This window comes from Ahaetulla prasina, chromosome 4 (genome assembly GCF_028640845.1).
Source record: "Ahaetulla prasina isolate Xishuangbanna chromosome 4, ASM2864084v1, whole genome shotgun sequence".
NCBI classification, from domain to species: domain Eukaryota; kingdom Metazoa; phylum Chordata; class Lepidosauria; order Squamata; family Colubridae; genus Ahaetulla; species Ahaetulla prasina.
Genome location: NC_080542.1, coordinates 59,083,689 through 59,109,008, shown reverse-complemented (window position 1 = coordinate 59,109,008; position 25,320 = coordinate 59,083,689). Strand labels below are relative to the sequence as shown.

General features: G+C 43.3%; 1 long non-coding RNA gene across 1 annotated transcript; it reads right to left on the bottom strand.

Moving 5' to 3' along the window:
* Positions 1 to 7,952: 7,952 nt before the first annotated feature.
* LOC131197128 (uncharacterized) lies at positions 7,953 to 13,392 on the bottom strand. The gene is made up of 5 exons (XR_009154878.1): positions 13,378 to 13,392; positions 12,879 to 12,993; positions 12,172 to 12,338; positions 11,309 to 11,402; positions 7,953 to 10,569 (listed from the first exon to the last, which is right to left on the bottom strand). It is a non-coding gene; the product is annotated as an uncharacterized LOC131197128 (long non-coding RNA).
* Between the last annotated feature and the right edge of the window lie 11,928 nt (positions 13,393 to 25,320).

Here is a 25,320-nt window from a genome sequence, read left to right as displayed (position 1 = left end):
CCAATATTGAAGAAAGATGCAAATTTACAAGAATGGCAAAAAGGGATTAATAATTTTGTATGGAAGGGTAAAAAACCGAGGATAAAGTTAAAAATAATGCAAGACGTTAGGGAAAGAGGGGGTTTAAAAATGCCTAACTTGAAATTGTACTATGATGCAGTTGTTTTAACTTTAATTTCTGATTGGATTAATTTAACAGAGGAAAGGATTTTGAATATAGAAGGTTATGGTTTGTTATATGGATCACGCTATGTAATATATGACAAGAAAATTGATAAGACATTTAAGAATAATATGGTCAGAAGTGCGTTGTTGAGGATTTGGAAAAAATATCAATATAAGTTAGATGGAAAGATACCAATATGGACCAACCCCAGACATATGATAGAGAATATAAATATATTACAAAAAATGGAGGTTATCACTTACAAAGAGCTTTTGACTATGGAAAAAGGGGAATTACAGTTAAAATCTAGGGAGAAATTGAGGGATGAAGGAAGAAATTATACATGGTTCCAGTATGGACAATTGCAATCTAGATGGAAAATAGATCAGAAAATTGGTATAAGGCAAAGTGATGATAAATTGGTAAAACAAATAAAAGATCAAGGTCAACAGCATATAAAGAGATTATATAATGTATTGGTTGAAATTGATTCAGAAATGGAGTTGGTTAAAGATTGTATGGTAAAATGGGCACAAAATTTTCAACAACCTATAATGTTAGAAACATGGGAAAAAATTTGGGTGAGGAATGTTAAATTCACGCAAGCACAAAATTTAAGAGAAAATTTTTATAAAATGTTTTATAGATGGCATTTAGATCCAAAAACTGTCATGTATGTATCCAAATGTGAAAGCAAATGTTGAGATGTGATTGTGAGGATGCTACCTATTATCATATATGGTGGACTTGCAAAAAGTTAAAGCCTTTTGGATTAAAATATGGTGGATTATGCAGAACATTTTGAAAAGAAGATCAAGTTTGTTCACAGTTCTTTTTATTAGGAATAATTTCAGATTGCACTGTTATAGAGACAAAACTGATTCTGAATTTAATAACTGCTGCAAGATTATTGATTGCACAATATTGGAAGAAAGAAGACTTACCTACAATTGGAGAATGGATTAGTAAAGTATCAAATTTAGTAGAAATGGCAAAATTTCTGCCTACTTGAAAGACTGTACACAAGAAAATATATTTTGGAATGGAGGAAGTGGATTGATTATATTCAAAATAAGTATCAGATTAAAAATATCAATTAGTTTTTGAGTGAAGTTAGAATTACTATGTATTAGTTTAAGAAAGAAGGAATTGATAGTGTGATGGTGTGAAATGGAATATGTTTTATGTTATATTTTAGATTATGTTTGTTAGTTACAATACCCTGTATTCTGTTCTGGGAAGTCTCTAGGGGAATGAGGCGGGAAGGGAAGACTATAAATTGATTGGTTGCCATTGTACAGGAATAATGGTAGAATTAAACAAGTTGAATGGTGTAATGTCGGGACTGCTCGCAAACACTCCCGAAGGAAAGGGTAAGAAAGAGGAGAAAGAAGGAAGAAAGTAGGTAGGCAGGTGGGTAGGGAGGAAAGAAGGAGGAGAAGAAAGATAGGAGGAGGAGGAGAAGGAGAAGATAGAGGTTAGAAAGGATGGTAGTGAGAAGTGGAAAGAGGAGGGGAAGTAGGAAAGCGAGGAGAAGGTGGTGGGGGAAGTTTAAGAAGGATGAGAAGGGAAGAAAGGATTAAAGGGGGGAGTGGCAGTCGAGCAGCCCTGATTGAGTATAATTTGAGTATAGGACTGGTTGTTGGATAAGTGATTGTATTGTACACTGGTCAAATTGTGGGAATTATTATGGAAAAATAAAAATTTTGCAAAAAAAGAAAAAAAAGAAAAAAGAAATTAGAAAACGAAGGGCGAAAATAGAAGCGATCTAATGAAATATGCCAAGAAATATTAGAAAAGGAATAAAAAACTGGGGAAAATAAATAAATAAATCATAAGGATTGCCAGGAACAAGTTATAGTCATACAGTCATAAGTGGAAAGAGATTGGTGATGGGAACTATGAAACGATTAATAGTAGTGCAGATTCAGTAAATAGTCTGACAGTGTTGAGGGAATTATTTGTTTAGCAGAGTGATGGCCTTCGGGAAAAAACTGTTCTTGTGTCTAGTTGTTCTGGTGTGCAGTGCTCTATAGCGTCGTTTTGAGGGTAGGAGTTGAAACAGTTTATGTCCAGGATGCGAGGGATCTGCAAATATTTTCACGGCCCTCTTCTTGATTCGTGCAGTATACAGGTCCTCAATGGAAGGCAAGTTGGTAGCAATTATTTTTTCTGCAGTTCTAATTATCCTCTGAAGTCTGTGTTTTTCTTGTTGGGTTGCAGAACCGAACCAGACAGTTATAGAGGTGCAAATGACAGACTCAATAATTCCTCTGTAGAATTGGATCAGCAGCTCCTTGGGCAGTTTGAGCACTGAGTTGGCAGAAAGAACATTCTTTGTTGTCCTTTTTTAATGATGTTTTTGATGTTAGCTGTCCATTTGAGATCTTGCGATATGATAGAACCCAGAAATTTGAAGGTTTCTACTGTTGATACTGTGTTGTCAAGTATTGTGAGAGGTGGAAGTATGGAAGGGTTTTTCCTAAAATCTACCACCATTTCTACGGTTTTGAGTGTGTTCAGTTCCAGATTGTTTTGGTTGCACCACAAGGCTAGTCGTTCGACCTGTCGTCTATATGCGGATTAGTCATTGTCTCTTTATCAGCAATGTGTGTTTTTCTATAGCAACCCCAGGTTTTTCCGTCTTACCAACACCATATTTAGGTTTTAAAATGGTAATACCCTCTTCAGAAAATTGATTCAAAAGTAGGCTAGCTTTCTCCAAACAGAAGACATGTACTGGGAATATTGAGAAGAAGCTCAAAAAAAGGGCTTCATTTTAAGAAGGACGCTAGGGACATTAGATTGCCTAAAGGTTAGCAAAACTCACATGCGTTCCTTCTATTTGGCAGCCATTCCGCAAGTAGTAATCTCTACCGGAGCGTTTGCAGTGAAGCAGCTGGCTCAAAGTCAGCACAACTGCATTTTAAAGGCCCATCACCCTCAATTCACTCTGGAGATCTCAGTGATTTGTTTCTGCTGGGAAACTGCTTTTGAACTTTGCGCTGGAGATAGATTTGGGGTTTTGCTGATTAGATAAGTTTGTGGTTATTGAAACGGCCAGCATATATGATATAAAAGTAAAAAGTTGAAGTTTTATGTCGATACCTTATTCTACTGCACCAAAAGGAGTCGGAAGCCAATGCTGCTTAATCATAACAGCTGCTGCACAGACAGTGGGAGGCAGGCGTTCTCTATCAGGGAAGAAGAAAATTCTGTAAACTCTTGGCTTTTTGCTTCCACCTGGAGACGCCACTCCACGGAATTATATCTCCCTAATGAGAGAATAGATTCTAAGTTAATTACTAAAGTTGTCCACTTAATTATTGTGTATTCATCCATTTTCTGTGGCTTCAGAGGCTTGATTGAAATCTGGATTGCAGAGTGGATATGCTGTGTCTTCTTCCTTTTTCTTATTCTTAAATCCCAGAGTAAGGATTATTACATTATGTCTGGTTGCTTTTTTTTTTTTATGTCAGCTTATTGTATGGTATCTTCTTCAAATTTGAGAAGGGCTCTGTAATTCTAGGTTACACTTCTCTCAAAGTCATCCATTAATATTATGTTGTTGCTAACTTTTATCGTAATATTAACATTTTCCTACATTGGGTTACTCTAATTTCTTGATTCTTCTTTTTCTGCCGCTTCCTTCCTTCCTTACACATTTCAGCAGCAACAGTTTTATTTTAAAAACTAACAATCCCCTTCTTTCCCTCCCTCTATTCCAAGCCCTGCCTACTTTTCTCTTTTTATATTCCAAGTCAGGAATGTCAGCATTCATGCCTATGCTTCTCTCATTTCTTTCACCTTTTCTGAAATGCTTGCAAGTGGGAGGCAATCACACAGGTAAAAGGGAGAAGTCGTCACCCATGGTGCCTTAGTCACAAAACTTCTCCATAATATTTAAATGGAGCTTTTATCTATCATGAGGTGGCATATATTAACACAGTTAGAAAACTCATTTATTCGATCATCCTCTTTATTTTAACTTCCTATACATTTTGATTGAGGGGTGGGGGGGTGGCGGTTGTCATTAAGGACGATCTAGAGCCAAGGGAGGCCACTGTTCCTCAGATTGCCGGCTGTGAATCCCTCTATGTGAGGTGGGGCCATAGGAATCAGTTGGGTTTGTTGATCGCGTACCTGGCTCCTTGCTGCGTGACCACAGCCCTGCCCGAGCTGTTGGAGGTACTTGCAGGGGTGGCGGTTGAGACCCCCAGACTTATAGTCATGGGGGATTTCAACCTGCCATCGACTGGCTTGTCATCGACTGCAGCTCGGGAGTTCCAGGCTTCCATGACGGCCTTGGACCTGATTCGAGTAAATGATGGCCCTACGCACATGGGAGGAGGCACGCTGGATCTAATTTATATCTCTGGACAGTGGCTAAATGATCTGGAATTAGATGATTTAGTAACAGAACCGATGTCATGGTCAGATCATTTTCTCCTTCGCCTAGATTTCCGAACCGCCACCCACCATCGCAGGGAAACGGAACCTATATGTTGGTTCCGTCCCAGGCGCCTGATGGACCCTGAGAGGTTCCTGACGGAGCTTGGGCCATTTCCTGAGGATCTGGCCCACGGCTCTGCTGAGGAACTAGTTGTGGCCTGGGAACAGGCCGCGGCTGGGGCCTTGGACCGTGTCGTGCCTTTGCAGCTTCTGACCCGGCGCAGATCTCGTCCGGCCCCTTGGTTCTCCGAGGGGCTGAGGGAGATGAAACGCCGGAGAAGACGCCTAGAGAGTACTTGGAGGTCCAGTCGTTCCGAAGCTGATCGGACAGTAGTTAGGTCCTATTCTAGGACCTACCTAGTGGCAATGAGGGAGGCGAGGCGTTCCTACGCTTCCACCCTCATTGCGTCGGCAGATAACCGCCCGGCCACCCTGTTTCGGGTAACCCGCTCTCTCCTTCATCAGGAGGTGCGGGATGACCCTTTGCAGGGATGTGCTGAGGAGTTTAGTGGTTATCTATACGATAAAATCGCTCAGCTCCGGGATGGTCTGGACCAAAATTGGGATGATCCAAGCGAGAGGGAGGAGTCACGTCTTGTTGAGTCTGTTTGGGATGAGTTTGATCTTGTGACTCCCGATGACGTGGACAGGTTGTTGGGGAGGCTCCACGCCACCACATGTTTACTGGACCCGTGTCCTTCCTGGCTGGTGCTGGCCACTCAGGAGGTGACACGAGGCTGGCTCCAGGGGATTATCAACACTTCTTGGTTGAAAGGGGTTTTCTCTGCCACCTTGAAAGAGGCGGTGGTGAGACCCCCTCCTCAAGAAGCCCTCCCTGGACCCAGCTATTTTGGGTAATTATCGTCCGGTCTCCAACCTTCGCTTTGTTGCGAAGGTTGTAGAGAGTGCTGTGGCGCAGCAGCTACCCCAATACCTGGATTAAGCTGTCTATCTAGACCCATTCCAGTCCGGCTTCCGACCCGGATACAGCACGGAGACAGCTTTGGTCGCGTTGGTGGATGATCTCTGGAGGGCCAGGGACAGGGGTTATTCCTCTGCCCTGGTCCTATTAGACCTCTCAGCGGCTTTTGATACCATCGACCATGGTATCTTGCTGCGCCGGTTGGGGGGATTGGGAGTGGGAGGCACCGTTTATCGGTGGTTCTCCTCCTATCTCTCCGACCGGTCGCAGACGGTGTTGACAGGGGGGCAGAGGTCGGCCGCGAGGTGCCTCACTTGTGGGGTGCCACAGGGGTCGATTCTCTCGCCCCTTCTGTTCAACATCTATATGAAGCCGCTGGGTGAGATCATCAGTGGCTTTGGGGTGAGATACCAGCTGTACGCTGATGATACTCAGCTGTACTTTTCCACCCCATGCCACCCCAACGAAGCTGTTGAAGTGCTGTCCCGGTGTTTGGAAGCCGTACGGGTCTGGATGTGGAGGAACAGGCTCAAGCTCAATCCCTCCAAGACGGATGGCTATGGATGCCGGCACCCCGATTCAGTCAGCTGCAGCTGACTGTTGGAGGCGAGTTATTGGCCCCAAAGGATAGGGTGCGCAACTTGGGTGTTCTCCTGGATGAACGGCTGTCGTTTGAAGATCATTTGATGGCCGTCTCCAGGAGGGCCTTCCACCAGGTTCGCCTGGTTCGTCAGTTGCGCCCCTTCCTTGATTGGGATGCCTTGTGCACAGTCACTCATGCGCTCGTTACCTCCCGCTTGGATTATTGTAATGCTCTCTACATGGGGCTCCCCTTGAGGTGCACCCGGAGGCTTCAGTTAGTCCAGAACGCAGCTGCGCGGGTGATAGAGGGAGCTTCACGTAGCTCCCACGTAACAACACTCCTACGCAGACTGCACTGGCTACCTGTGGTCTTTCGGGTGCACTTTAAGGTGTTGGTTACTACCTTTAAAGCGCTCCATGGCTTAGGGCCTGGGTACTTACGGGACCGCCTGCTTTTACCTCATGTCTCCCACCGACCCATACGCTCACACAGAGAGGGACTTCTCAGGGTGCCGTCCGCCAAGCAATGTCGGCTGGCGGCCCCCAGGGGAAGATCCTTCTCTGTGGGGGCTCCTACCCTCTGGAACGAACTTCCCCCGGGTTTACGCCAAATACCTGACCTTCGGACCTTCCGCCGCGAATTGAAAACACATTTATTTATTCGCGCTGGGTTAAATTTTATTGGTTTTAAATTTTATAATGAATTTTTAATGGGTTTTAGTTTTATATGTTCCAAAGTTTTAGGCCAATTATGTAATAAGTTTTTTAATTCGTATTTTAATTGTATATTGCACTGTTTGTTTTACCTTGGCTGTACACCGCCCTGAGTCCTTCGGGAGAAGGGCGGTATAAAAATCGAATAAATAATAATAATAATAATAATAAAAATTTACTTGACAAGAGGAGAAGAATCTAGGACCAGGTGTCTAGAAATGAATACTTTGTGATATTACAGAAAGGAGATCCAATCATTTTCTTCTTTTTCTTCTGAATCTCTGTTCATTCCGATCTTTCCTGGCACTGTCTTTATAAATAAACACTACTGTGCAATCTTTCTGGATGACTTGTTGTCTTTACTATCTGTCTAATCTATATATGTGACTTTAATATTCAATGATCAGTAAGGCATTCAGTTTAGGGTGAGCTCCACTTACCTTCACTACTGGTACACAAATGGGAGCGTGCACGCTTGCGCGCTCGCTTCATTCGTGTGCAACACCTCTGCGCATGTGCAGGATCTTTTCAAGTGGGAGGTTGGACTAGAAGACCTCTGAGGTCCCTTCCAACTCTGTTATTCTATGTTCTATGCTCTATCTGAGAGAAACATTATGCAGAATTTATAGTTTATGTGAGGTCTAAAAGAAGGAACATACCAGAAGGCGAACTGGTTGTTAACTTTTTGCCCAGTTTGGAGAACCAGCTAATCCCACCTCTGGCTGGCCCCACCGCCCGCCTACCAGAAATCCCCCGGAATCTGTTTTGGCTTCCAGGGTGGTACAGGAGGCCTTCCAAGCCCAAAATGGAGCACAAGGGTGTCACGTGGTGAACCGTGGCCCATTTTGGCATCCAGGTTGGTGCAGGGAGCCTTCCAGGCCCAAAATGGGGCATGAGGAGCATTGTGCGCCAGAGGTGAAAGAAAGAGCAGAAGGAAAAGAAGATGGATACAATAAAGTTAAGTAAACTTTAAAAATTAAAGAAAAGAAAAACAGATAAGAGAGTAATTGCCAAAGATGGATTCCTAGACTTGTACCTCAATCTTTGCAATGAAACAGACTGAGACAGTAACATCATTTAATTATGATTTATTTAGAATGTCCTGATTAAAAAGAATTTCTCTCATTCAAAGTGGGAACCCAGATCATCGACTTTCAGTCCCTCTTACAGTTAACACATCAATGAAAATACAAGGGGAAAAACTCGAGAGTACAGATACCATACCATGTATGAAGTAACACTTTATAAACAGCAGGCCCACACATCTAAGATGAACTATCCTTCAGAGTTTGTCTGCCTTGCAGCGTAGCAGACTTTAAAAATCAACCCAATTGCTTGTGATCTGGGGAGACTTGCAGTACACATAGTAAGTGTCACCCATATCAAGAAAAAAAGAGTAAACATCCAGACATTTACATCTTCGTAAGTCATTCCAGTGAGTGAGCAATAAGATGCATGAAGAAAGGCAGGGTCGTTAAATATTAAGGAACTCTCAAAAAAGGGAGGCACTCCATAGGATGTGTATCCTTCTAACTCAATAGGTCCGTGATGCGAACCTATGGCATGTGTTCCAGAAGTGGCACCCACAGCCATTTTTCTGGCCATGCAACTCACCCTCAGTTTTCTGCAAGTATTCACTGGAGGTTGAATACATACATGGCAGTGCGGCGATGGTAAACATGTAGTTAAAATGCTGATCGGTCTTTTCAGCATCCGTGGTGATCCACAAGAAAGGCATGAGGAAAAAAAAGTAGGCGTTGTGGTTGATGAAGGCTACTAGTCCATTTCCATATACTTTTCAGTGTTATGGCCAACTATTCCCAAAGGGGAAATTTCTCCATATAGGTTCCCATTGAAGTTTACTGGATTAAAAGATAATCATTGTGGGGCTAACCATATATCTATTGTTATGGAGTGCCCATTCTTTGGACATTTTCCAGGTCTGTTCCTATAACACTTAGTTGTGCCTATCCGCCCAACTGGGTTTTCTTTCCACACATGGGGTATGGAACTAAACTTCAGTTTGTAGTCTTCTAGTGGCACTGGCTATAACATGGGGATAGATTTGGAATGATGCAGAAATATGGAGAAGGACAAGTGCTAATTCAGCAACCCTAAACTAGGCAAATACCAACACAACACAGAATGGAAGGGGTGTTTCCATTTAATGCAATTAAATGCATTTAAATCCTAGTGCATTAAATCCTTAAGCATTTAATGCAATGAAATCCTAGTGGCACTGGCTATAACATGGGAATAGATTTGAAATGATGCAGAAATATCGAGAAGGACAAGTGCTAATTCAGCAACCCTAAACTAGGCAAATACCAACACAACACAGAATGAAAGGGGTATTTCCATTTAATGCAATTAAATGCATTTAAATCCTAGTGCATTAAATCCTAATGCATTGAATGCAATTGAATCCTAGTGGCACTGGCTATAACATGGTGATAGATTTGAAATGATGCAGAAATATGGAGAAGGACAAGTGCTAATTCAGCAACCCTAAACTAGGCAAATACCAACACAACACAGAATGGAAGAGGTATTTCCCTTAATGCAATAATGGAAGTTGGGATGTCATCCTAAAAGCTGAGCATATGCATATGTATATGCATATACCCGTAATCCTGGAAATAAAAGTCCCCAGAGTACACACACCATACCATGTATGAAGTAACACTTTATAAACTGCAGGCCCACACATCTAAGATGAACTATCCTTCAGAGTTTGTCTGCCTTGTATCAGAGCAGACTTTAAAATCAACCCAATTGCTTGTGATGTGGGGAGACTTGCGATACACATAATAAGTGTCACCCATATCAGGAAAAAAAAGAGTAAACATCCAGACATTTACATCTTCATGAATCATTCTTGTGAGTGAGCAATAAGATGCATCAAGCAAGACAGGGTCGTGATATATTCAGGAACTCTCAACAAAGGGATTCACTCCATTGGTTGTGTATCCTTCTAACTCAATAGGTGATCGTGGTGTAACATCGACTATTTAGTTTAACATGTTCTATGTCACGTTTACCATGTTCTATGTCTGGTCCCTCTGTTCTATGGAGCGGGAAACTCTTTCAGAAAAAAATGTAAATGTAAATAAGGATTACATTCATCCCCATTATCCAAACCTCACAAGTGCTACGCCCAGTCCACTGCATAGATAAGTTGACTGTATTCACTGGAGGTGGAATACAATATATGGTGCGCTTGTAGTTGAAATGCTGATTGGTCTTGTCAGCATCTGCAGTGGTCCACACGAAAGGCATGAGAAAAAAAGCAGGCATCATGGTTGATGAAGGCTACCCAAGTCCATTTCCATCTAGTTTTATGGCCAACAATTCCCAAAGTGGAAGTTTCTCCTTCTAGGTTCCTATTGAAGTCTACTGCATTAAAAGATAATCATTGTGGGGCTAACCATATATCTATTGTTATGGAGTGCCCATTCAGGCTTCTTTGGGCATTTTCCAGGTCTGTTGCTATAAACTTAGTTGTGCCTATCAGCAGGAAAGCTGGTTTTTCTTTCCACACATGGGGTATGTAAGGAACCTCCTCTCCTAGGCATTTCCATTGCATAGATTAGATGAGATGAGCTGCTTCCCATAGCCAGAAAGGAGATAAACCAGCTTTTAAAAGGAGACTTAAAAATGGCTGTTGAGTTGGGTTGTTCCCAGTTTCCGAATCTGGTAAGTCACCTGGATATCAACCTCTTGCGATAGGTCCCTTAAAAAAAAAATCACAGAAAGTGATGAAAGTATGTGCCACAGTTCACCAGAACCCAAACTGCACACTTTCTTTTTGCCATAATTCCACATATTTTTCCGTGTTGGTAAAAAACCTGTAAATGATTCAATTCTAAAGTCCAAACACATTCTATAAAAAACAGGTGAATTTACCAAGCAAAGTATGGAAAAGATTCCAAGTTTAGTTGAACCTAATTGGCTATTGTTGGCCCTCAAATCTTGTTACGCTTAATTACATAATCAGGCAATGTAAGATAAAGCGCTTAGGCAGTTTTTCCCCCACTTTCCTCCTCTAGGGAAGATAAATCAAGAGAGATTAGCATGACAGTATAACTGCAAAGCAGGCCCTCACATCCTCATAGGACTATTTGCATCCACCTATAATCTAAGGCAAGACTTGGCCATTGCTTGAAATGTAAATACTTTCCATTTTCCTAATAATTCACAGAATAAGATCTTGGAAAGCTGGGATGCTATCCGAGAATATATGTATTTTTTATTTCCTGGATTGGTTCCAGAAGAAAGGTTGATTTTTTCCCCCCTGTGTCAGATAGACTATACTTGTCCATGGACGCTCTATCAAATATTGCAAAGTTTACTCTTCCTCCCCTATTTCACCCTATTAGATGCCATTTTAAGGGACAGAGATGACACCCAGTAAACTTGTTATCACAACCCACACTAAGATTTTAGTAGTAAAACATATAGGTTTCACTGACCAGCATTATGCTAACAATCCTGGAATGCTTCTGTGTCAGGCAGATGATGTACAAATCCCTCTTGGGGCAGCACAGCAAGGAAGCAATAGGATAGCTGTGAAGACAAAAGAACAGTTTACAAAAGTTATAAATATGAAGAGGGAAAAAGAGAAAAATGCTGAGGTGCTGTGCCATGCCCGTCTCTCCATCATAACAAAAGTTAACAAAGGAAGCTGCAGACAGCCCACACTACAAAGCAGAACTCACCAGAATAAACTTTACATCCAAATAAATGTTTGATATCCAAGTTCTCTCATCTCTCCAAATCCTATCTTTCCTTCATTCATTTTTTCCCCGTGTGGATGCAATTCCGTGCTTTATCAGCAATGTGTGTTTTTCTAAAGCAACCCCAGGGTTTTCCGTCTTACCAACACCATATTTAGGTTTTAAAATGGTAATACCCTCTTCGGAAAATTGATTCAAAAGTAGGCTAGCTTTCTCCAAACAGAAGACATGTACTGGGAATATTGAGAAGAAGCTCAAAAAAAAGGCTTCATTTTAAGAAGGACGCTAGGACATTAGATTGCCTAAAGGTTAGCAAAACTCACATGCGTTCCTTCTATTTGGCAGCCATTCCAAGTAGTAATCTCTACCAGAGCGTTTGCAGTGAAGCAGCTGGCTCAAAGTCAGCACAACTGCATTTTAAAGGCCCATCACCCTCAATTCACTCTGGAGATCTCAGTGATTTGTTTCTGCTGGGAAACTGCTTTTGAACTTTGCGCTGGAGATAGATTTGGGGTTTTGCTGAACAGATAAGTTTGTGGTTATTGAAACGGCCAGCATATATGATATAAAAGTAAAAAGTTGAAGTTTTATCTCGATACCTTATTCTACTGCACCAAAAGGAGTCGGAAGCCAATGCTGCTTAATCATAACAGCTGCTGCACAGACAGTGGGAGGCAGGCGTTCTCTATCAGGGAAGAAGAAAATTCTGTAAACTCTTGGCTTCTTATTTCCACCTGGAGACGCCACTCCACGGAATTATATCTCCCTAATGAGAGAGTAGATTCTAAGTTACTTACTAAAGTTGTCCACTTAATTATTGTGTATTCATCCATTTTCTGTGGCTTCAGAGGCTTGATTGAAATCTGTATTGCAGAGTGGATATGCTGTGTCTTCTTCCTTTTCCTTATTCTTAAATCCCAGAGTTAGGATTATTACATTATGTCTGGTTGCTTTTTTTTTTTTTTATGTCAGCTATTGTATGGTATCTTCTTCAAATTTGAGAAGGGCTCTGTAATTCTAGGTTAGTTTTAACTAATAAGAACGATGTGTTTTAGCATTTCTCTTTTATGTATCACTCCTCTTTATTAGTTATTGAAAGTTCGGGATATTCAAACCCTATTTTCTCCTCTTTGTTTCTTTTTGCTAGTTAATGATTATAATAAAGGTGATTGATTTGAAAGTATAGCTGGGGGAGATAGGGGGCCTCTTAGGTGATACAATTTAAATAGTTTAAAAATTAGAAATGGAGAATAAACATACCAAAGAAAAAGTTAAAAATGGAGAGCATAAACTCAGAGCTACTCACCCATCGCCATCTTGAGCTCCAGCCCCCAATTAGTTGCTGGAGTTAAACTCTCTTAACCTCTGACCGCCAATCTCCATCCCTTTTAACCCCTGCATTTCCTAAATTTACTGCATGCCTAGAAAAAAGGGACAGAATCTGTAGGTTACTTACTTTGCTAAGTGCCTGCCAGGCTGAGTGGTAGAAAAAAGAAAAGAAAAGCTTTCTGCAGCTTTTTTGCACTGAAGAAAAAGCTCCCTTAAAGAAAAAGTGGCTACAGCACAACATAGGCAGCAAATGGTGCAGCAGAAACCGGGGTAGATTTTTTTGCAGTCATCCAGAAATTAACTGAATTAATGTACATTTACAGAAATATATTTTAGATTTGCATTTAAAGTAAGAATAACTAAAATCTAACACACGGTTTTTGTGTGTGTGGGAGAGAGAAGTGACACTTCTCTCAAAGTCATCCATTAATATTATGTTGTTGCTGACTTTTATCGTAATATTAACATTTTCCTACATTGGGTTACTCTAATTTCTTGATTCTTCTTTTTCTGCCTCTTCCTTCCTTCCTTCCACATTTCAGCAGCAACAGTTTTATTTTAAAAACTAACAATCCCCTTCTTTCCCTCCCTCTATTCCAAGCCCCGCCTACTTTTCTCAGTTTACATTCCAAGTCAGGAATGTCAGCATTCATGCCTATGCTTCTCTCATTTCTTTCACCTTTTCTGAAATGCTTGCAAGTGGGAGGCAGTCACACAGGTAAAAGGGAGAAGAATGAGGACCTTGGTGCTAGGAATAATTCCTTTACAACATCATGTTTCTCTAATACGGATTCTTTGCATACTCTCATCATTAGCGTTTCTCCCTTTCTCTCCAACCACTGGTAAGTAATCCAAATAGGGAAGAGACAAATAATCCCGAAGCGAACCAGTATTTCCTGTCTCCTTAGTCACAAAACGTCTCCATAATATTCAAAGGGAGCCTTTATTTATCTTGAGGTGGCATATATTACCACAGGGTAGAAAATTCAATTATTCGATCTTACTCTTTCCTTTAACTTCCTATACATTTTGATTCACTTGAGGAAAGGAGAGGAATTTAGGACCAGGTATCTAGAAATGAATACTTCGTGATATTATAGAAAGGGGATCCAATCATTTTCAGGCTGAGGACTCCACTTTGACTTTGAGTGATGAGTTGAAGCCAGAAACGGAGAATTAGGCAGAATGAATCAGGACCAAAATTAAATTTCATTTAATGTAACTTAATTGAACTATAACTAAAATTGGCTTAAGTGTCTTTAGAATGATTGCTCCCTATATAAGTACAAATTAGTAGCAGCCTTTAGCCCGGGGATGGGGGGAACTCTGTGTACCCAAGGCTTTAGGAAAGATGATCTCAGGTTGCACCAGGGGTGAAATCTAAAAATTTTCCCTACTGGTTCTGTGGGCGTGACTTAATTGGTGGGCGTGGCTTGGTGGTCAGATGGCTGGATGGGCATGGCCAATAACAATAAATAATAAAAATAATAAAGTATAAAAAAACAATAAGAGGTACCAAAAACCAACTTTCACACTTTACACACTTTCACAACTGACTCACACACAATGTAAAAGCAGCTGCATTTCACACTTCACATAGCCACAAAATGCTCAAAAACCAACTTTCACACTTTACACACACACACAACACAACACAATTGACTCACACATAATCTAAAAGCAGCTGCACTTCACACTTCACACAGCCACAGAAAGCTCAAAAACCAACTTTCACACTTTACACGCGCACAACTAACACACACACACACACACAATATGCCACATACAGCATTCTGAGATTTTGTGTGTTTGTGTAGTTAGAGTGAAACACTACAGAAACACACCAAATCTCAGAAAGCTGCACAAATATTTTATTTTATTATTTTATTTTATTTTATTTTATTGTGGACTTCAAATCCCAGAGTTCCTCAGCCAGCAAAGCCAGCCAGTTGATCACCGAGGAAATAGATTAGCTAAGCGATTGATTCTGTCTGGCTGAAACTGAAACTGCTTTCGGGCTGTGGCCATGCATTCCTCAGTAATCAGGTAAGTGCCTTAGAATCTCTACTCTTACTTGTAGAAAACATGTTTTCTACAAGTAAGAGTACAAGTAAGGTTCTGCTGATGAAAAACTCAAGTGAGATCGCCAGAGGAGACTTTAATTTTTTTTTTAATTTTAAAATCTCTGCCAATCTCAGCTGAGGGGCAGGATCCTGAAGCAAAACTGACTTTTAAAAGTGAAAAAAACAAAAACCTCTGCAGATGGTGCAGCTCAGCAGAGGCAGGGGGCGGGGCCAGGGATTTTTGCTATCGGTCCTCCGAACCACCAACTGCCATCACTATTAGATCACATGATCCGGTTCGATCAGGGAGCATTTCACCCCTTGGTTGCATCTTCAGTATTATGTTCAGTATGGTAATTTTTAAACAAGGCCGGAATGCATGCATAGTTTTGAATTTCTTCCAAAATCCTAACAGCTTTATTTTCAGCCATGTGATCAAAAAGGAATCAGAAAGATAATTAATAATATTCTTTATTTGAACATTAGAAAGTCTTTTTCATCTTGTTATACTTTATTAACCTCTGTTCATTCCAAACTTTCATGTCACTATCTTTATAAATAAACACTACTGTGCATTCTTTCTGGATGACTTTTTGTCTTTACTGTTTGTCTAATTTATATATGTGACTTTAATATTCAACGATCAGTAAGGTATTCAGTCCCAGGGTGAAATCCACTTACCTTCACTACTGGTTCACAAAAGGGAGCGTGCACGCTTGCACGCTCACTTCACTCATTTGTGATCCCTTTGCGCATGCACAGGACTTTCTGCACATGTGCAGAGTGTTAAAAATGGGATATGATAACATCCACGTGGGTGGGGGGAACCTCCTGCTGCCAGCACTACCTGTTCATCTGAGCCTGTTAGAACCGGCTCCATTTCACCACTATTTCAATGACATTTCCTTCTGCTAACTTCCATTTTTCCATCATTGGAATTGTTTGCAACTGTATTTTTAGTAGCTCCCTTCTTTTAGGGAGTGAGACACCTTGTATCCTTTTCATTTTAGCTTCCATGTCAATAAACCCTACTTCTCTGAATTTATTAAGATTTGATGTCCACAATATATGTTTTGTACTGATTTTAATTTATTAATTTGAAGACTGCTATTTCAAACTATTTCCTTTTAGCTATTAAATGTTTCCTATTGATTAAAATTATCAAAGATGGCCAAATTCCATATATAATGTTTCACCCTTTGAAAAAAAGGGGTTGTCAAGTAAGTTGTCAGCAAAAGTAAATGTTTTTGAAAGAAGTATGTTTGACAGAATTTGTAATTAAATTAAATTTCCTATTACTACTTCATGGTTCCCCTTCATGGATTACTGCCTGTCATGGCGAAGGGGTTTGCATAGCTCAATGAAGCTATGAGCTATGCCGTGCAGGGACACCCAAGACGGACAGGTCATAGCAGAGAGTTCTGACAAAACGTAATCCACTGGAGAAGGAAATGGCAACCCACTCCAGTATCTTTGCCATGAAAACCCCATGGACAGTACAAAAAGGAAAAATGATATGACGCCAGAAGATGAACCCCTCAAGTCGGAAGGTCTCCAATATGCTACTGGGGAAGAGTGGAGGGCTAGTACTAGCAGCACCAGAAAGAATGAAGCAACTAGGCCAAAGCCGAAAGGACGCTCAGCTGTGGATGTATCTGGTGGTGAAAGGAAAGTCCGATGTTGTAAAGATTTTTCTCCATAGGAACCTAGAATGTAAGATCCATGAATCAAGGCAAGCTGGACATGGTCAAACGAGAGATGACAAGACTGAACATCGACATCTTAGGAATCAGTGAACTAAAATGGACAGGAATGGGTGAACTTAATTCAGATGACCATCAGGTATACTACTGCGGGCAAGAATCCCTCAGAAGAAATGAAGTAGCCTTCATAATCAATAAAAGAATAGAAAAAGCAATACTGGGATACAATTCCCAAAATGACAGAATGATCTCAGTTCGAATCCAAGGCAAACCATTCAATATCACAGTAGTCCAAGTCTATGCTCCAACCGCTGGTGCTGAAGAGGATGAAATTTCATTGACCAGTTCTATGAAGCCCTATAGCACCTTATAAAATTAACACCAAAAAATGATGTCCTTATCATCTTGGGGATTGGAATGCTAAAGTAGTAAGCCAAAAGATAACTGGAATAACAGGCAAGTTTGGCCTTGGAGTACAAAATGAAGCAGGGCACAGGCTGATCAAATTCTGTCAAGGTAATATGATGGTCATAGCAAACACTCTTTTCCAACACTCCAAGAGACACATGGACATCACCAGACGGTCAACACAGAAATCAGATTGCAGCCAAAGATGGAGAAGCTCTGTACAGTCAGTAAAAACAAGACCAGCAGCTGACTATGTCTCAGCTCATGAGCTTCTTCTTGCAAAATTTAGGCTTAAATTGAAGAAAGTAGGGAAAAGCCCCAGGCCACTCAGGTATGAACAAAATCATATCCCTGATGAATATACAGTAGAGGTGATAAATAGATTTAAGGAATTAGATCTGATAGACAAAGTGCCTGAAGAACTATGGATGGAGGTTCGCAACATTTTACAAGAGGTAGCAACTAAAACCATCCCAAAGAAAAAGAAAGGCAAGAAAGAAAAATGGCTGTCTGAGGAAGCTTTGCAAATGCCTGAGGAAAAAATGGAAGCGAAAGGCAAGGGAGAAAGAGAAAGATACACCCAGCTGAATATAGAATTCCAGAGAATAGCTAGAAGCGATAAGAATACATTCTTAAATGAACAGTGCAAAGAAATAGAAGAAAATAATAGAATAGGGAGGACCAGAAATCTCTTCAAAAAAATTGGAGATATGAAGGGAACATTTCATGCAATGATGGGCATGATAAAGGACCAAAGTGGCAAGGACTAAACAGAGGCAGAAGAGATTAAGAAGGGGTGGCAAAATTATACAGAAGAACTATACAAGAACGAGCTTAACATCCCTGATAACCACGATGGGTTGGTCACTGACCTTGAGCCAGACATCCTAGAATGTGAAGTCAAATGGGCCTTAGGAAATCTGAACAACAACAAAGCTAGTGGAGGAGACAGTATTCCAGCTGAGCTATTCAAAATCTTAAAAGACAATGCAGTAAAAGTGCTATACTCAATTCGTCAGCAAATTTGGAAAACTCAGCAGTGGCCACAGGATTGGAAAAGGTCAGTTTACATTCCAATTCCAAAGAAAGGCAATGCCAAAAAATATTCAAACTATCTCAACATTGCACTCATTTCACATGCTAGTACGGTTATGCTTAAAATCCTACAAGCTAGGCTCCAGCAGTATGTGGATTGAGAACTACCAGAAGTACAGGCAAGATTTTGAAGAGGCAGAGGAACTAGAGATCAAATTGCCAACATACGCTGGATCATGGAGAAAGCTGCTTCATTGACTATGCTAAAACCTTTGATTGTGTGGATCGCAACAAATTGTGGCAAGTTCTTAAAGAGATGGGCGTACCAGACCATCTTATTTTTTCTCTTGAGAAACCTGTATGCGAGTCAGGAAGCAACAGTGACAACTGGACACGGAACTACTGATTGGTTTAAAATTAGGAAAGGAGTCCGGTAAGAATGTGTACTATTGCCCTGCCTATTATAACTTATATGCAGAGCACATCATGAGAAAGGCGGGGCTGGAGGAATCAAAAGTTGGAATTAAGATTGGCGGGAGAAATGTCAACAACCTCAGATATGCAGGTGATACCACTCTAATGGCAGAAAGCGAAGAGGAACTAAAAAGCCTCTTGATGCAGATGAAGGAGGAGAGTGCAAAAGTTGGCTTGAAACTCAACATTAAGAAAACTAAGAAAATGGCATCTGGCCCTCTGAATTCCTGGGCTGATAGATGGGGAAGAAATGGAGGTAGTGACAGATTTTATTTTCCTGGGCTCCAAGATTACCGCAGATGGGGACTGCAGCCAAGAAATTAAAATATGCTTGCTCCTGGGGAAGAAAGCTATGGCAAATCTAGACAGCGTATTAAAAAGCAGAGACATCACCCTGCCAACCAAAGTGCGTATAGTCAAAGCTATGGTTTTCCCAGTTGCAATGTATGGCTGTGAAGGTTGGACCATAAGAAAGGCTGAATGCCAAAGAATTGAGGCCTTTGAGCTCTGGTGCTGGAGAAGACTCCTGCGAGTCCCTTGGACTGCAAAGCGAACAAACAAGTCAGTCCTAGAGGAGATCAACTGTTGTGTCTTGCCCGCCCTCAGAGCAGCCGGGGCCTTCTTACCTGCTCCCGCACACTGAGGAATGTATGCCTCCCGGTCCCAGTCCTGGCTCCATGCCCACACAAACTGCAGAAGGAGAATCTCCTGCCCAGCCTGACTCCATGCCCAGGCAAACGGAGAGCTAGACCCCTCCCCTCCTCCACAGCAGGTGAGCCTGAGGAGGTTTATTACCAACAGCTGATTGGTGTGAATCAGAAGATTGGAGAGACAGAGAAATACTTTGGCTACCTAATGAGAAGGAAGGACTCACTGGAGAGGAGCCTTATGCTGGGAAAGATTGAGGGCAAAAGAAGACGGGGACGACAGAGAATGAGGTGGCTGGATGGAGTCACTGAAGCAGTAGGCGTGAGCTTAAATGGACTCCAGAGGATGGTAGAGGATAGGAAGGCCTGGAGAAATGTTGTTCATGAGATAGCGATGGGTCGGACACGACTTTCAACTAACAACAACAACTTCATGGTTCCAACATTTCTGCAATTTGTTTTTGGGATGGTTTGATAACAGAACCATCAACACTATTGGTTTTATTTCTTATTTAATTCTTCCACTTATTTTAATCCAGTGCTCTCCACTGCACCATCAAGTTCATTTTTATAGATTTCTGAACAAATGAGAATACTTTTAACATACTGCAATTTTAATTACACTCTATTATACTCTGTATATTGACATATAAATTGTAAATTCAACAGTGAATTTTTTAAGCCAATGTTCTTCCTGAATTTCAGTTTAATACCTTAATGGACCTCAATATTTTTCACTTCCTTTGGGCAACGTCTTGGTCCTAATTTGTGGACCTAATTTTCAACCAGAATTTAAAGCTTGCCATGTTTGCATCAAATCCTATTTTTCTTCAATCTTATATGTTTAATTCATTAAATATCACCATAATTCAATCAAGAGTGAAAGCAGTTAACAGAAATGTATTACATAAATAAGCTTTTTTTAAATAGGCTTTGAACTTTGATCATTTTTTCATTTCTGTTTTTTAGTCTATTCTGTCAGCATTTATCTTTTCTCTGACTTTTTTGTTTTCTTGTTCCTGGCTGGACTTTCTGATTATTCTCTTTTCCAAATCGTTGCTTTGGAAGATTTGGAAGATTTTTCAGGAATTAGATATGTCTAATCTAGTGTAAAAAAGGACTAGGGAAGACATAATAACAGTGTTTCAATATTTCATGGGTTGCCACAAAGAAGAGGGGGGTCAACCTATTTTTTAAAGCATCAGAAGGCAAGATGAGAAACTAAACAGGGAGAGAAGAAACCAAAACTAAGGAGAAATTTCCTAACAATGAGAACAATTAACCAAGGAATGGCACGCTCCAGTTTCGGCACTAGGTTCTGAAAAGGTTAGCCATTACTGGTATAGGATCTCCTACTCAAGCAGGAGGTTGGACTAGAAGACCTCCAAGGTCCCTTTCCAACTCTATTATTAAATGTTCTATCTGAGAGAAACAGTATGAAGAACTTATACTTTATGTAAGGTCTAAAGGAAGGAACACACCAGAGGGCCCTTCCCCGCCCCTCCCAGGAGTCCCTCCATGGCCTGGTTTGGCTTCCAGGGTGGTGCACGAGGCTTTCCAGGCTGAAAACAGGTTGGCAGGGGGTGTCATGAAGGCCCGCTACACCCCATTTTGGCTTCCAGGGTGGTGCAGAAGGCCTTCCAAGCCCAAAAGCCCTGCTCTAGGGTTTGTTGGGAATGGGGATTTTGCGTTATGATTGCTCATAAGTAAGTACGAACCGGTAAAAGAGGAATGGGAAAATCCCTATGTGTAGATCAGCATTTTTCAGTCTTGGCAAGTTTAATATGGGCGAACTTTTTTTTTTTAATTTCATTTTGTCACAACAGTATACACAAACATTGTCATAAATTAAAAAACATATCATGAAGAAAATATATATATATATAAGTAAAGAATATGCATCAGCTATATTAATTTGATATAATGAAGGGAACAATAGGACAGGAACGGTAGGCACTTTTGTGCTCTTATGCACACCCCTTATAGTCCTCTTAGGAATGGGGTGAGGTCAATAGTAGACAGTTTTTGGTTGAAGATTTTGGGATTTTGAATAGAGACTATGGAGTCAGGTAATGAGTTCCAAGCATTAACAACTCTGTTACAGAAGTCATATTTTCTGCAATCAAGTTTGAAGCGGTTGATAATGTCAAAGCTTGAATCTATTTTTTGCTCTTGTAATATTGTGATTGAAGCTGAAGTAGTCTTTTACAGGAAGGATATTGCAATAGATGATTTTGTGTGTTAAACACAGGTCATGTCGAAGTCAACGGAGTTGTAAGTTTCATGCTGCCTGGGGAAATCTGGGAATTGAAGTCCATGCATCTTAAAGTTGCCAAAGTTGAGAAACATAGGTCTACACTAGAGTTTTGGATTTTCCATTCCTGTTTAATTTAGAGTTTGGTGCAACTAAATAAATCAGTTGAGGTTTTGTTAACAAATAGTGATTAATGTGGTATGAACCATTACTGGATTTTTTGTGAGAAACTAAAATTAAAAGTTGATCTGGGCTTTGATGATTAAATAAGGGATTATGGAAATAATGGAGACAAATATTAATCTTAGAGTATTATTGGCTCTGCGCATGCGCGAGAATGGTGGCGGTTTAGAAGAGTCCGAATTCGGCGATGGTGGCTTTCCCAGGAAATGGAGACTTCGGCTGACTCACCAGGCTTCTCCGGTCCCTCGGTGTGGGGTATGATCTATCTGGCTGCCGCTGGAGAGGTTTGTGGCCTCTCGGGACATACGGCAGCCGAGAACGGGCCGAGGGACGGAGAGGCGGTCCGGAAGGGGCGGCCATTTTGGAGGCGGCGAGGAGGCGAGAGAGGCGAGGGAGGCCTGCGGCTTGTTGCGGGCTCCGGCCTTGGCTCCGGCCCTGCCCCAGCGGTGATTTCAGCCCTGCCCCAGCGGCGATCCCAGCGGCGATTCCAGCGGCGACCCCGGCGATCCTGGCCAAGTTCCAGCGGCGGGAGATCGTCGGCGGCGGTCCCGGCCTGGCTCCGACAGCTTCGGGTTGTGGATTCGAATCCCGACCCGTTTTTTGGCTGTCAGTGGGCCTGCCAGCTCCGTTGGCGCCAGCTCCATCGGCGCCAGTTTCTTCGGTGCTGGTTGGGCCCGGCGAGGCCTTGTGGACTGCGAGGCGCCTGCCCAACGGCGCCCTGTGTTTGGCAGTCCCACCAATGGATGGGTGTGGTGAGGCCTCGGTGGGAGAGGAGGCCGGATTCATGGCTGAAGTTTGTCCCCTCTTGTGGCCTGTTTTGCGTGTCATCAAATGGCCCTTGGAGGCCTGGCTTGCTCCATCGTATTTCTACCTCCTTCCCTCCCATACCGGACTTTGGATCACCTAAACTGGTCGGTCATGCATGTCCATCTGCGGGTTATGGAGAGGATTGGACTGGATTGGAATAGCTTGGACTGGTCTATGGACCCGGACAGACCGATAGCCATTTCTACTTGACTAAGACCTTGTAGAACTATTCCCCATAGGCACACTATGGAGATTGCCGGCCTGTCTGTTCCTGCTCTGTCATCGCTATCCGGTTCCTGCTCCATTTGTCCTTTTACCAACTGGACTCCCGCTGGAAGATTCACCATTTTATCTCTTTGGGATTTTACCATCTTAGCATCCCTCGTCGATTTGCACTTTTTCTATGCGCTACACTGTACATGAACTCTTGCGCCTGCGAGGTGCCCCCGCCTCGCAGGAATGGCCCATATCGCTACCAAGGGCCGGCCTCAATGACGGGTCTTGGGACCCACAGAGGTGGCATGCGAGAAGAAAGAGCCTTTGGGGGTTTTTAGACAGGGCAATTTTAAGGGGTGGGAGGGGTAGGGCGGGTGATGGGGGTAGCCCGTCGGGAGGGAAACCAGTTCCAGCGCATGCTCGTGGCGACTGTCAAATGGGTTCGGAGGTTATGGGGGGGGAGTGTGTTCCTTTGTGTGAGGGTGAGTCTATTTGCACGGTAAGTGGGAGGGGCAGATATGGCGGAAGGGGGGGATCGTATCGATGCAAGGGGTCACGCGTTCGATGTATGCAGGCGATCGCGTGCCCGATCTGACTTCACCCGCTTCCGGATGGTCAAGACTCTCAGAGCCTGGGCCTTCGCCTGATGTTATGCAACGCACGGTCCGTGGCCAATAAGGCCCCTAATATATGATCTGATTCAGGGGTGCCACGGATATTATAGGCGCACGGAGACCTGGTTGGGTACTGAAGGGGGCGTGCCCCTGGTCGAGATGTGCCCACCGGGTTTCCGTGCATTCCATCAGCCGAGGGCCCAGGGTAGGGGTGGAGGGGTGGCGGTTGTTATTAAAGAGAGTCTAGAGCCGAGGGAGACCACTGTACCTCAGATTGCCGGGTGTGAATCCTCTTGTGAGGTGGGGTCGTAGATGTCAGTTGGGCTTGCTGGTCGCGTACCTGGCTCCTTGCTGCGTGACAGCTGCCCTGCCCGAGCTTCTAGAGGTGCTTGCCGGGGTGGCAGTGGAGACCCCCAGACTTTTAGTCATGGGGGACTTTAATCTGCCATCTGCTGGCTCGTCATCGACGGTAGCTCGGGAGTTCTTGGCTTCCATGACGGCCTTGGACCTGACTCAAGTAGTGGATGGCCCCACTCACATCGGGGGAGGCACACTGGACCTGCATTTTGTCTCTGGTCAGTGGTTGAGAGATCTGGACTTAAAGGAAATAGTCATTGAACCTTTGTCATGGTCAGATCACTCTCTCCTTCGCCTGGACTTTCTGACCGCTACCCAACACCGCAGGGAGACGGAACCATTACGTTGGTACCGTCCCAGGCGCCTAATGGACCCAGAGAGGTTTCAGACGGAGCTTGGGCCACTTCCTGAGGGTCTGGCTCACGGCACGGCAGAGGAACTAGCTGCAGCCTGGGAACGGGCTGCGGCTGGGGCCTTAGACCGTGTCGTGCCTTTGCGGCCTCTGACCCGGCGCAGATCCCAACCGCCCTTGGTTCTCCGAGGAGCTGAGGGGATGAAACGCCGGAGAAGACGCCTAGAGAGTTCCTGGAGGTCCAGCCGCTCAGAGGTTGATCGGACACTAGTTAGATCCTATACTAGGACCTACCTAGTGGCACTGAGGGAAGCGAGGCGCTACGCCTCCTCCCTCATTGCGCCGGCAGATAACCGCCCAGCTGCCCTGTTTGGTGACCCGCCCTCCTCCACCAGGGGGAGCGGGATGACCCGTTGCAGGGACGTGCTGAGGAGTTTAACGGTTATCTATACGATAAAATCGTTCAGCTTAAGGACGGTCTGGACCAAAATTGTGGCGATTCGGATGGGGCGTCCGAGGGCGGTCTTGGTGATGTTGTCTGGGATGAGTTTGACCCTGTGACTCCCGAGGACATGGACAGGTTGCTGGGTAGACTGAATGCCACCACGTGTTTACTGGACCCGTGCCCCTCCTGGCTGGTGCTGGCCACTCGGGAGGTGACACGAGGCTGGCTCCAGGGGATTACGAGTGCTTCCTTGTTGGAGGGAGTCTTTCCGGCCGCCTTGAAAGAGGCGGTGGTGAGGCCCTCCTCAAGAAGCCTTCCTGACCGGCTGTTTTAGGTAATTATCGTCCGGTCTCCAACCTTCGCTTCGCGGCGAAGGTTGTAGAGAGTATGGTGGCATATCAGTTTCCCCTGCACCTGGAGGAAACTGTCTATCTAGACCCGGTCCAGTCCGGTTTCCGGCCCGGTTACAGCACTGAGACGGCTTTGGTCGCGTTGGTGGATGATCTCTGGAGGGCCAGGGATAGGGGTTGTTCCTCTGCCCTGGTCCTATTAGACCTCTCAGCGGCTTTTGATACCATCGACCATGGTATCCTGCTGCGCCGGTTGGGGGGATTGGGAGTGGGAGGCACCGTTTATCGGTGGTTCTCCTCCTATCTCTCCGACCGTCGCAGACGGTGTTGACGGGGGCAGAGGTCGCCCGCGGCGCCTCACTTGTGGGTGCCGCAGGGTCGATCCTCTCGCCTTCTGTTCAACATCTATATGAAGCCGCTGGGTGAGATCATCAGTGGTTTCGTGTGAGGTACCAGCTGTACGCTGATGACACTCAGCTGTACTTTTCCACACCGGGCCACCCCAATGAAG